Here is a 10,424-nt window from a genome sequence, read left to right as displayed (position 1 = left end):
GAATGCATGGGTAACTCTGTGTGTGTGTGATTTCAGTGTATGTGCATGTGTTACATTAGCATTAATGCAGGATCGGTTTTCTCGCATAAGAAAAATTCTCTTTATGCATGAATGATGTGCATGTTTAAAGAAACCTTTTAGTACAAAATGCTATGCTATATGCGCGAGAATAAATGTGATTTTTTTTTCCTACACGTAATTTAATTTGATCTGAAAAAGTCGCTTCATTAAAGTATGCCTTGAATGGACTCCCTCTCCTTCCCAGTGTATTTGTGGAGTTGTTTACTCACAGATTTTCCTGTGGAACGTAACTCTAAAATACTTCACCTACACACAGATTTAGTTTTTTCTGTTCTTAAATGTTTGAAAGGAAATGCAGCTTGGGAAGCTGAAAAACATGCTGCTTGACACACCATTGGTAGTGCTGCCATTCATTTTTCTCGATGCTGATTGGCTGCATCTACAAGAGTGGAAAGAAGGAAGGCTGTGGTTGTTAGCTTCTGTGTTAGCCTGGTAGAAACCAGCCGCTTGTTCCATGCTTTCTTTCAAACAGGCCATCTGGATCCTCGGCTATTCAGAAGTAAGGGTGCATCAATTTATTGGAAAGGCAGATTATCGGCACAGATTTCCTTAATTTGGGGAGATTGGAGATTGGGCGATACTTGCATGTGAAACCGATCTTATCCTGTGATTTTATCTACCTCAGCAAAGGCCTAAAAATCAACCACTGTCCTCTTCTGCTCTTCCCTCAGAGGTTTGACTGTTAGCCCCGCCCACCAGGTCATGTCTGCATGTTTGCTGTTAACAATAGTCGTCCCACTGTTGCCAACTCAGCAACTTTCTTGCTATATTTGGCAACATTTCAGACAAAAAAAATTGGCATCGGCCAAAATCGAAATCAAAATTTAAAGATTGGTTGGGAAACTGCAATCAGTGTCTAAATTAGTTTGCCTGTGACTTTAAATGGCTCAATATTTGGAAGCATGGCCAACATGGACTGAATGGATTCTGTTCACTGATTGGCGCAATTGAAATTCAACCAGAGAAATCAAGCTCAATGGGAGAAATCCCAGGGAGATGAGAAGCGTGCGGAATTGCGCCGGAAGGCAATAACCAGGCTACATCTGTGGTACCAAGACCGTTTCTAATGTTTGTGCTAATGCATATTAACATATATTCGGTGTTTTAACTATTAAAACGTTATACGCATTTTATACATAGACACACACACACACACACACACACACACACACACACCTACACACACATGCCTACACTCATGCACACGCACACACTTCTTCCATACACCAGCTACATCCAGTGGAACAGTTCTACCTCTAGAGCTGTAAATAATGTCATTCACCATTATTTACATTTTTTGTATAGAACGACAAATGTGACAATCTCACTCTCAATTTTCAATGTTTCATCAGAGTTTGTGAATTAAGTGAAAACACAATTTTAATAAAAAAATTTTGCCCCCCTAATGAGAACAACCAATAGGATAATGACCCAACCAGCCATACAACCAGTTTACAATCCTAACTAATGAGCCTGCTGGCATCTTTTGAACAGTTTCCATAAAAACTCACCTTTCTGACTGGTGGAGACTAGCCAGAGGGCTGGGGTTGGTGGTGTAATGCCCACATTGTCCCCAATGTGCCAACTGTTATTTGCATGTGTGTATTCTGGAAAAGAGTCCTAAATATACCGTAGAAGATGCTGATTTTAAAAATTTTTTTATGATTGCATCACAAAGTTTTAGTTTCACTTTTGTATCTTCAACATTTTGGCTGGAACCGTTTACCGCCACATCTGACTTTCATGAACATGTAGTGCATTTGTCTATATTTTGTAATGTAAATGCATGTGTGTGTGTGTGTGTGTGTGTGCGTGTGCGTGCGTGTGTGATAGCAGTGGAGCGTGAGTCTGAGACGCATTAATAATGTATGAGGGGGAGTGGTGACGAAGAGGAGGCGGTGACAGATGGAGAATCAGTGTGTGAGTGTGTGTCGGAGAGAGAGTAACGTTCTGACAGACAGTGAGAGCTCAGAGAAAGGAAAAGGAATAGAGTGAGTTGTGGGGGGCAAAGGAAAACAGATTAAATGCTATAAAAGAAGACTTTTTCCTTCCTTTATTTCTGGAGCGTCTACTGCTGCTCTATCTCCCAGCTCTGGATTCAGCTGACAGCACCTCAAGTCTTTGTGTTTGCTCCTTTTTTTCCTGTTCTCTGTGTGCTGAAGGATTGACACACAAGGATCTACAAAGCGGTGACCAAGCACCTCTACGTGAAAGCTGCTCTGACAGAGGCTCTGAAACACGTGCAGACTGTGTGTGGTTCAGCGAAGCCCATGCAAGGATTATATACCACTTCACTCTGTAAGGTAATTGAGTTTGACAGTTTTCTCAAGAAAAATAATTTTAAAAAAATCACAAAAATAATAATAACTAACACAGCACTCAGCTCAGTTTGCATTATAAAATGCTGGTGTGCAGTTAGTTCTTTGTTCTTCGCTCTGCTGTTTGTAAAAACCACAGTCCGACTGGAATCAAACAGAGTGCACTCTATTCCCTCAGTTTCCATTTCTCACAACCTTTGTCCTCCTTTTCCACCACATCTTCCATCTCATCACTGTTTACCTGCCTGAAGCTGGAGAGGAAGTGACATGGGAAATCTCTGTTGCATCAAACTGGTTCTGGATGGTGTTGCTGTACTGTATGTCTTACTTTTTAAGGTTGTTTTTTTTTTCCCACTACCTTATTATAAACAATAATTCCTGTGTTATCTAATGTTTGTCTTTGTTATATTACGTCCTTACTTGGATTGCAGGATGTGGAATAGAGAGGAAGCAAAAAAAAAAAAACAAAACAAAAAAACTCCTGCCCATGCTGTGCCCAACACACACAGGTCATCAGTTATGATTGCTTTGATTCTGCCTGACAATTTATGCTTTTTCTGGCTTTGTTCCTCAGTTCCAGGTTTGTTTGTTTGTTTGTTTGTTTGTTTGTTTGTTTGTTTTTTTAAATCTTATTAGCTTGTCTTATTTTTAACCCACATATCGCAGGAAATCATAATTTTTAGGATCAGACTTTTTAAACATGTGCTCCTGAACCAGATTATATCTGATGCTTGTTTGAATCTGAGCTGTCATATTGACTTCATGTCATTCTGTGAGAGACACACAGTTTTGCACATCAGACAGTCGGATGTTAACGGTGGATGAAACGAGCATGACGGATGTTCTTACCTGGAGACATGAACCACGAAGAATAAATAAACAAATACATTAAAAAATAGTATTGAACAATGTCAATACTTATCTAAATTTCCAATTAAAAATCACTAATGAGATTAAAAATTAACAACAACAGCAAAAAGATGGAAATCAAGTTTACACTGAGGATTACACGGCCTGTTTACTACCTAACTATTGGTTATAGTGTGATCCTCTGTGGTTAGCTTGGTGGCTCTTGAAGTTACTGTGCTGCATGTCATTGAACTCCTGCTCTCCAGACGGATGCATCCAGTTCAGATCTGCTTCGCTTGCATATTTTGATACTCCCCATCCTCTCGGCGGAGACGCCGGATGTGCAGCGCTGCTAAGGTGTGATAACTAGATGCTGCACTAAGCCCGTTTGTTGGCCAGTTGGTTCAAACAACGCAAAGTTGCCACGTTTCAAACAAGCCTTTGTAGTTTCGAGGACTGAGCATCACGTGAACACCACTGGGTGCTTTGTGTAAAACTACACAGTCAAAACTTAACAGCAATAATTTATATTTATAAGGGGAAACAAAAATAGAAGTTCATTTTTGAAGGCATATTTTCTCCATGTTATTGATTTATTAATGGATGCCACAGTTTCAAACCAAATAGTTAATTAGCAAGCTAAATATTCAGTTTTTTTACAAAATATTTGACTCCAAGCTAAATGTTTAGTTAGGTTAGCGTCAGCTAGCTTAATATTATGTTAGCAACGAACACGATGCATATTTTGTTTGTAAACAAAATATTTATCTTTCTAACTAAATATTTAGTTGCTGAGTATTTAGTTTCGATGTGAACATTTAATTTGTAAGATCAACATTTAGCTTTCTTGCTGAATATTTAGTTTGAAACTGTGACATTTATATAAAAAAATATACATGACTTTGAAAAATTAACTCCCATATCTTTTCCACTTATGGGAGGCTAAAATACCCAAATTATTGCTGTTAATTTTTGCAAACAGCACCCCATAGAACATGGCTCAGCTCATTAGCTCATATGATGACATTAAGGCTCTGTTCATTTTCTGATAAAAATGTCTGAGCCCAGTTGAAAAGATTCATTCAGATCTTTCAGTGTGTGTTTGAAACAGGAATCAAAAGTCTCATTTCTCTCTCTAATATCATGTGTTGTTGTTGTTGTTGTTGTTGGTAGACATCTTTTCTCTTTTCACTTTATCACACCGGCCTCTCAGCGTTCAGGCCTGACTGCTTTTCAGTGATCAGCTGTTTATCACTCTGAGAACTACATCTGTTCCCCCCAGTGGTCTCCAGCAGGGAAACCTTGAGTGCTTTACTTTGACCTTTGACCTATTTGAGGTCATTAAGAGACGTCCTGTGTGACTCTTTCCTGATCAGACAGAATATTAATACATCTCAAACAATTTATGTAACTCTGTGTGTGTTTTTGAGGGGTCAGTTGGGCATTTGTGTGTGTGCGCGTGTGTGTGTGTGCGCATGTGTGTGCGTGACATTTCCCCTGGACAGCTGGACACATTTATCAGTTCTTATTAGCTTTCTCTCCTTACAGTGCCTGACAGAAAAGAATGAAAAAAAGACATCAACATATATGTATTAGCGTTCAGTTAAATGTTATTTGCAGAGCTATTTTCATACCAACAGAAAGTTCTCTTTACTGTTTAAAAACACACAGATAAACATGCAATCACACCAGGAATGATGAAATGAAGAAGAAAAGACAGAACAATTTAATTAAGGACATTAAATTATATGACATGAAAATGCTAAATAAAACAAAAAAATACTAAAACCTTTTTTGTACATAGCATAAAAACAAATGAAAAAAAATCCTTCTAAGATAACATCTAAAATAATGACAAGTGTACTCTAATCAAATGGATAGTAATAATAATAATAATAATTCAAATATGAAATTAAATGGAAATAATAAAATCTAAATGAATAAAAAGACTATGTATTAAAATCCAACCCAGGCTGAACCGAGAAGTTTCTCAAACGATCACCTCGGTCAGCAGCCAGGCATCAGGAAGGCTGCTCCCAAGGTGAGGAGCGTAATGAGAAAATGAAAATGACTAACAGAAGGCCTGAGGGGTCAGGTGGCCTGCAGGAGAGAAGCAAATCTGATGAATAGGGTGAACTAATAGCTTTAACAATTTTAAAAACCAATAAGCGTTCCATAAAAACAATTGGAAAAGCCACAGCTGGCCCTGCAAAGACTCACTCTCTGCTGTGATGCCAGATCGCTTCCTGATCTGCGTCAGAATTCTTGCAGCTACATTTTGAAGATGTGGTCTTCTCTGGAAGACTGAAGCATTAAACAGTATTAAAGCAATTATTTTCCAAGATTGTAACAGCAGATGCTAATGCCAATGGTTTGAGAGAGAACAGGCCAACCTATTGCAATGTTCTCTAGAAGACAAAGTACATTCTTTTCTGTCTTTGATTCCTCGCCGATGTTTGAAGATGTGCTGTCTGTTTCTCTCTCTGGGGGTTTGTGCCAATAACTAGAACCTTAGTTTGTTCTGTGTGAACTTATCTGAAATGTAATTACCTGAAATACAGGTAATTTGTGCATTAGTGTCTTTGTCAGCAGTACAGAGAGGTGTGTCATCAGCATAGCTGGAAAACTAAAGACTTTCTCTCCTTTTGGTCACCATGTGGAGGTTGCATGCGTTGCCTGAAATGTTTGAGACCTAAAATTGAACTTTTTTTTGGTATTTTGGAGTTTAAGGGAAAAGATTTCAAGGACCAGTTTCCTAAATGTACAAAGACGTTTCTGTGAGAAATGAGCTGAAGCACTTAAACAGCTCAAGAGAGTGCAGACTGTCTGAGTGTGTGTGGTATAATAGTTTAGTCAGCAGCACTATCAGTGGCTGCATGTCGTTCTTTTAACACTGATACTGAAGTTGTGTCATGATCCATATCGGACCATTCAGGTCTTTTGTGGAGCTGATTCTGCACTGTGGTTCAATTTGAGGCCAGAAATGTTTGGTGTTCAAAAGAGAGCTGAAATTATTAGAAACCCTGTACTTAAAAAGGCACGTTAGGACGAGTGTGAGTGTGTGTATTCTGAGAGGCTTCATTCGTCTGTGGGAGGATTACGGCATGAATGCGCGCGATGTGTTTTGTGTCACTGGGTCAGGTGTATGCAGTAGTGTTGTGATGTAGACAGGTGTTTGCTAAGTGTTTCAACACGGTGGATATTCTGTAGAAATGGCAGAAAACTGAATACACGCATACACGCACACGCACACACGCAAACGTTCTCATTGCGAAATACAGTCCTTCCTTTGTTTGGGAGCATTGTGGAGAGGAGGTTAATGCACCCAGAAAACTGAAAGAGAGAGAGAGGGGAACGCTAATGGACAGTGACGACGCTTTCACAGCAAATATTTGATAGCAAGAGGTCTCAGACATGAGCGTCCCATCCCCCTTCCTCTGCCTCCATCCACCCCCTCTCTCCATGGCCAAAGGGAAAAGATCAGAACAAATTATCCATCTGTGATGAGCCCACAAATGAACTGCTCTCAAATCGATGCCTCTGATGTTTGTCACGTTTTGATTGGTAGGAAAGGAAACACGTTGAAGTCTTCAGGTAAATAATTTCAACATCTACAAAGTTGTAGTACTGTGACATTTTAGGACAAAATGTAGCCCCTCTGTCAAGCAGTCGTTTCAAATCCTCTGAAGCAGTCTATTGGGTTTGATTTTGAACATGAAAGAGAGATCCTATCTTTGCCTGAAACCTTCCGACTCTTCTGATAATCACAAATCTTTACATTTATTCCCAGACCAAAGTTTAAAGGAACCCTGGTATGGTGACAAAGCATTAATCACAGTCATAAACCTCAGCTTTGTTGATGCTCTGGTACTGTTGGACCAAGTGCTAGTGGAACACCTGATGTACCAAGTCTGCTTTCACATCATCTGTGTGAGGAACAGGCTTCTTTTCTCAAACGTCCAGTCAGTTGCAGCAGATGGCTGCTAGTTCTGAGCCAGGTTCTGGTTCTGGTTCTGGTTCTGCTGGAGGTTTCCTCCTGTTAAAGGGGAGTTTTTCCTCTCCACTGTCGCTACGTGCAAATGCTTGGGATGAGGGACACAACGAAAGTGATTGTTCCTACATGTTTGTCCAGGAGGAGTGAATGCTGCAGGTCAGTGACTTGATGGAAACCTTTTAATCTACTTTGAATAATTCAATTGAACATATTTTACTGTTTGGTAACTAGGATCGATTGAAATGTATGTATGACCCTCGTTTAGGGTTAGTCATACTGGTAATGGTTATGGATAGGGTCAGATTGATGGAAAGTCCCTGCAAAGATAGACATATGTGTGTGTGTGTGTGTGTGTGTGTGTGTGTGTGTGTGTGTGTGTGTGTGTGTGTGTGTGTGTGAGATTGTGTATGCGCGTGCGTGTGTTTGTGTCCAACGAGCAGAGGATTAGCCTCATCGGCAGAATATTTAAACGACAGAAAGCGTGGATGCAGCAGGAACCCAGCGTCAGTTCTGAGGATCTTCTGGGAACATAATTAACAGTGAAGGTTTTAAATAATTTGATCCATATGGAAATTATCCCACTGATTATTGAGAAAGGTGTAAATAATTTCTGAAATGCCATCATTTAGTCACAGTGGAAATAAAAAAAATCATTGATTTTTTTTCTCCAAAATCGATCTTCTGGTTGCGTTGGTTTTGCAAAAAAAAAAAAACAAAAAAAAAAAAAACAAAAAAAACAATAATAATAAAATAAAAAAATACAAATAAATCATTCCGTTACATCCAGGCTCTAAAAGGCTCGGGTAGTTCAGGTCCAGCTGTGAACGAATCCTAAAAAAGTATATCAAATAAAATAAAAAAATACAAATAAATAAATAAATAAAAATCAATAAATTTATGTCAACATTTAAATTAAAGAATGCCCGAATAACAGATGTTTGCGTAGCCACAGTATTCACTTCCTAATTGCTGAGTGACTTTTAAAACAAAACTGTTAGTTTTCACTTAAGAAACAAGAAAATGTTTTTATAAAGTCTTTATCACTCTATGATCATTAGCTACACCCACAGATTTGCTCTCACAGTCAATTCAAGAGAGGGTTGAACCGCTCCAGAACATTTGTGTTACCTTCAGTTAGAAGAAACATTTTGGTCAAATGAAAAGACACTAAATCTGCCAGAGGTGTGAATATTTTAAGCATCAAACACTTTTCATTCATATTTTTTTTAACATTTTCTTTTAAAATAAAACAAAGCATGTTTGCTGTGTCATAATATAGATTTTTCTGCAAGAAGTGAAGATAAATTAAGTTGTACAATTTAACATTGTGATATGTGGAGTTTGTTGTGCAGATGTAAGTGTCACGATGTGTGGCAGTTATAGTGAATCCATAGGCGTCAAGTGAACTTTGAAGATTTAATGAAAATGATGAAAATACAAATGTTCACTTTCAAAAACCACAGGGACAAAACAAAAAGTAAACCACAACGAAAAAAGCCAACAAGGAAACACAGGGGTACATGGGGTAAAACGGAGAAGTAACAGAAGGAACCAGCGAGGAGTGACCGAGAAAGAAGTGCTTAAGTACTGGGAAGTTGAATGCTGAAACAATGGACCTGGGTTGATTAGCTAATGTGTTGCAGGTGTGAGGGCAAAAGGCAGACTGAATAGAGAGAGAAAGAGAGAGAGAGAGAGAGAGAGAGAGGGAGGGAAGGAAAGAGAGAGAAAGTAGGTAAAAATAGGCACAAGAGGTAAACATCATAAACTAGAATCACTAAGCAAGAACTGAACTAAAGAAAAACAGGAACAAGCCTGATCTAACCAAAATAAGAAACTAACACAAACTAATAATGAAATTAGAATCAAATCAAACCATAAAACAACCAAAGATCCTAACAAATGGGCTGAGATCCTACTGTACCTGATAAAGACCAGCTCTAGCAGCACATGCTTGTGGCTCTTCTCAGTATGTGTCATAATTTCCTCCTGACCCCAGTCTAAATGAGCTATTTAAGCACTTACTTGCTCCAGCGGTTTCTTCCACTGAGTGACTGTCTCGATTGTTTCAGCTCCAGGCTCAGCTTGCCATTGGCTGTTGTGTCACTCACTCGTAAAGGGTTTCCTTAAACTACTGACTAGCCCGGCCTCACGCCGCTGACTGCTGGGTCTCTGCTTGTTTACATGTAAAGTGACCAATAAATTAATAACCAAGTTAAATTATTTATTAATAATTTACCCAAAATGTCATTCTTTCAAAGGAATTGTTTTTATATCTATTTGACTCATTCTACGTGTTTTTAATAGATTTAGGAATCAGCATCTAAATTTTAAACTTTAAAATATGATCACATCCATATTTATTATTAATTAATTTGATTGCCAGCCAAATCTTCCTGTTATTGTCAGTCATTGTTCCACTAATTTAACTAATTTCAGCACCTGTAGGAGTGTGCTCGTCTGTGCAATGTGATTACAAAGCAACATGCAGCTTTATATATCCTATTTTATTTTATTAAATATTCTATATCAATTTTTGTAACCTGTCAAGGTGCTGCAGATAATCTGGTGCAGCGCATTGAATGGTGACATTGGTATTTGAGCTGTACATTGTCCCTTTCTAAAGAAAGTTTAAATCCAATTATTTACTGGTACAAATGCACACAATGCCTTTCCCAGCCAGATATCATCATGTGACAACAGAGAAATCTGTGATCAAACTCATAACTGTCAGATTCCAAGACAACTTCTCTACCCACCGAGCCATGGTTTCTATCCACAGCTAAATTCATTTGGTAAAAAAAGTGAGCAATGCAACTTTTTAAAGGTTCACCGTTTTCCTCAAATGTAACTTGCTTGTTGCGGGAATGAAAAACTAAATATTTGACATTGATCCGAGGCCGTCTGAGATTTTGAACATAAAGGGAAGATGAGATAAGAGATGTGTCGTATCGTTCTACATAATGAATGAACAGAGAGCGCGTTTTCCATTAACTGTGTCCCTATTGGTGAGCAGACGTGTTAATGCACATAATGTTATTTTGAGAGAAGAAGGTAGAAAATGAAATTTGGTAATGGTGTAATTATGGCAGACAAATTGGGAATGACAAGCATTTGTGTGTGTGTGTGTGTGTGTGTGTGTGTGTGTGTGTGTGTGTGTGTGTGTGTGTGTGTGTCTCTTTAGG

The 10,424-nt window shown here is 38.6% G+C and overlaps 1 protein-coding gene across 1 annotated transcript in view; it reads left to right on the top strand.

Moving 5' to 3' along the window:
* The first annotated feature begins 1,985 nt into the window (after positions 1 to 1,985).
* Positions 1,986 to 10,424, top strand: part of nfasca (neurofascin homolog (chicken) a) — a 66,556-nt gene continuing 58,117 nt past the window's right edge. The window contains exon 1 of the mRNA XM_016680619.1: positions 1,986 to 2,384. The gene's annotated coding sequence lies outside the window, so the exon portion shown is untranslated. The remainder of the gene's footprint in view (positions 2,385 to 10,424) is intronic.

Source organism: Poecilia formosa, unplaced genomic scaffold (genome assembly GCF_000485575.1).
Source record: "Poecilia formosa unplaced genomic scaffold, Poecilia_formosa-5.1.2 Scaffold248, whole genome shotgun sequence".
NCBI lineage: Eukaryota > Metazoa > Chordata > Actinopteri > Cyprinodontiformes > Poeciliidae > Poecilia > Poecilia formosa.
Note: the sequence above shows the minus strand (reverse complement) of the source record. Positions and strands in the feature narration are given on the sequence as shown.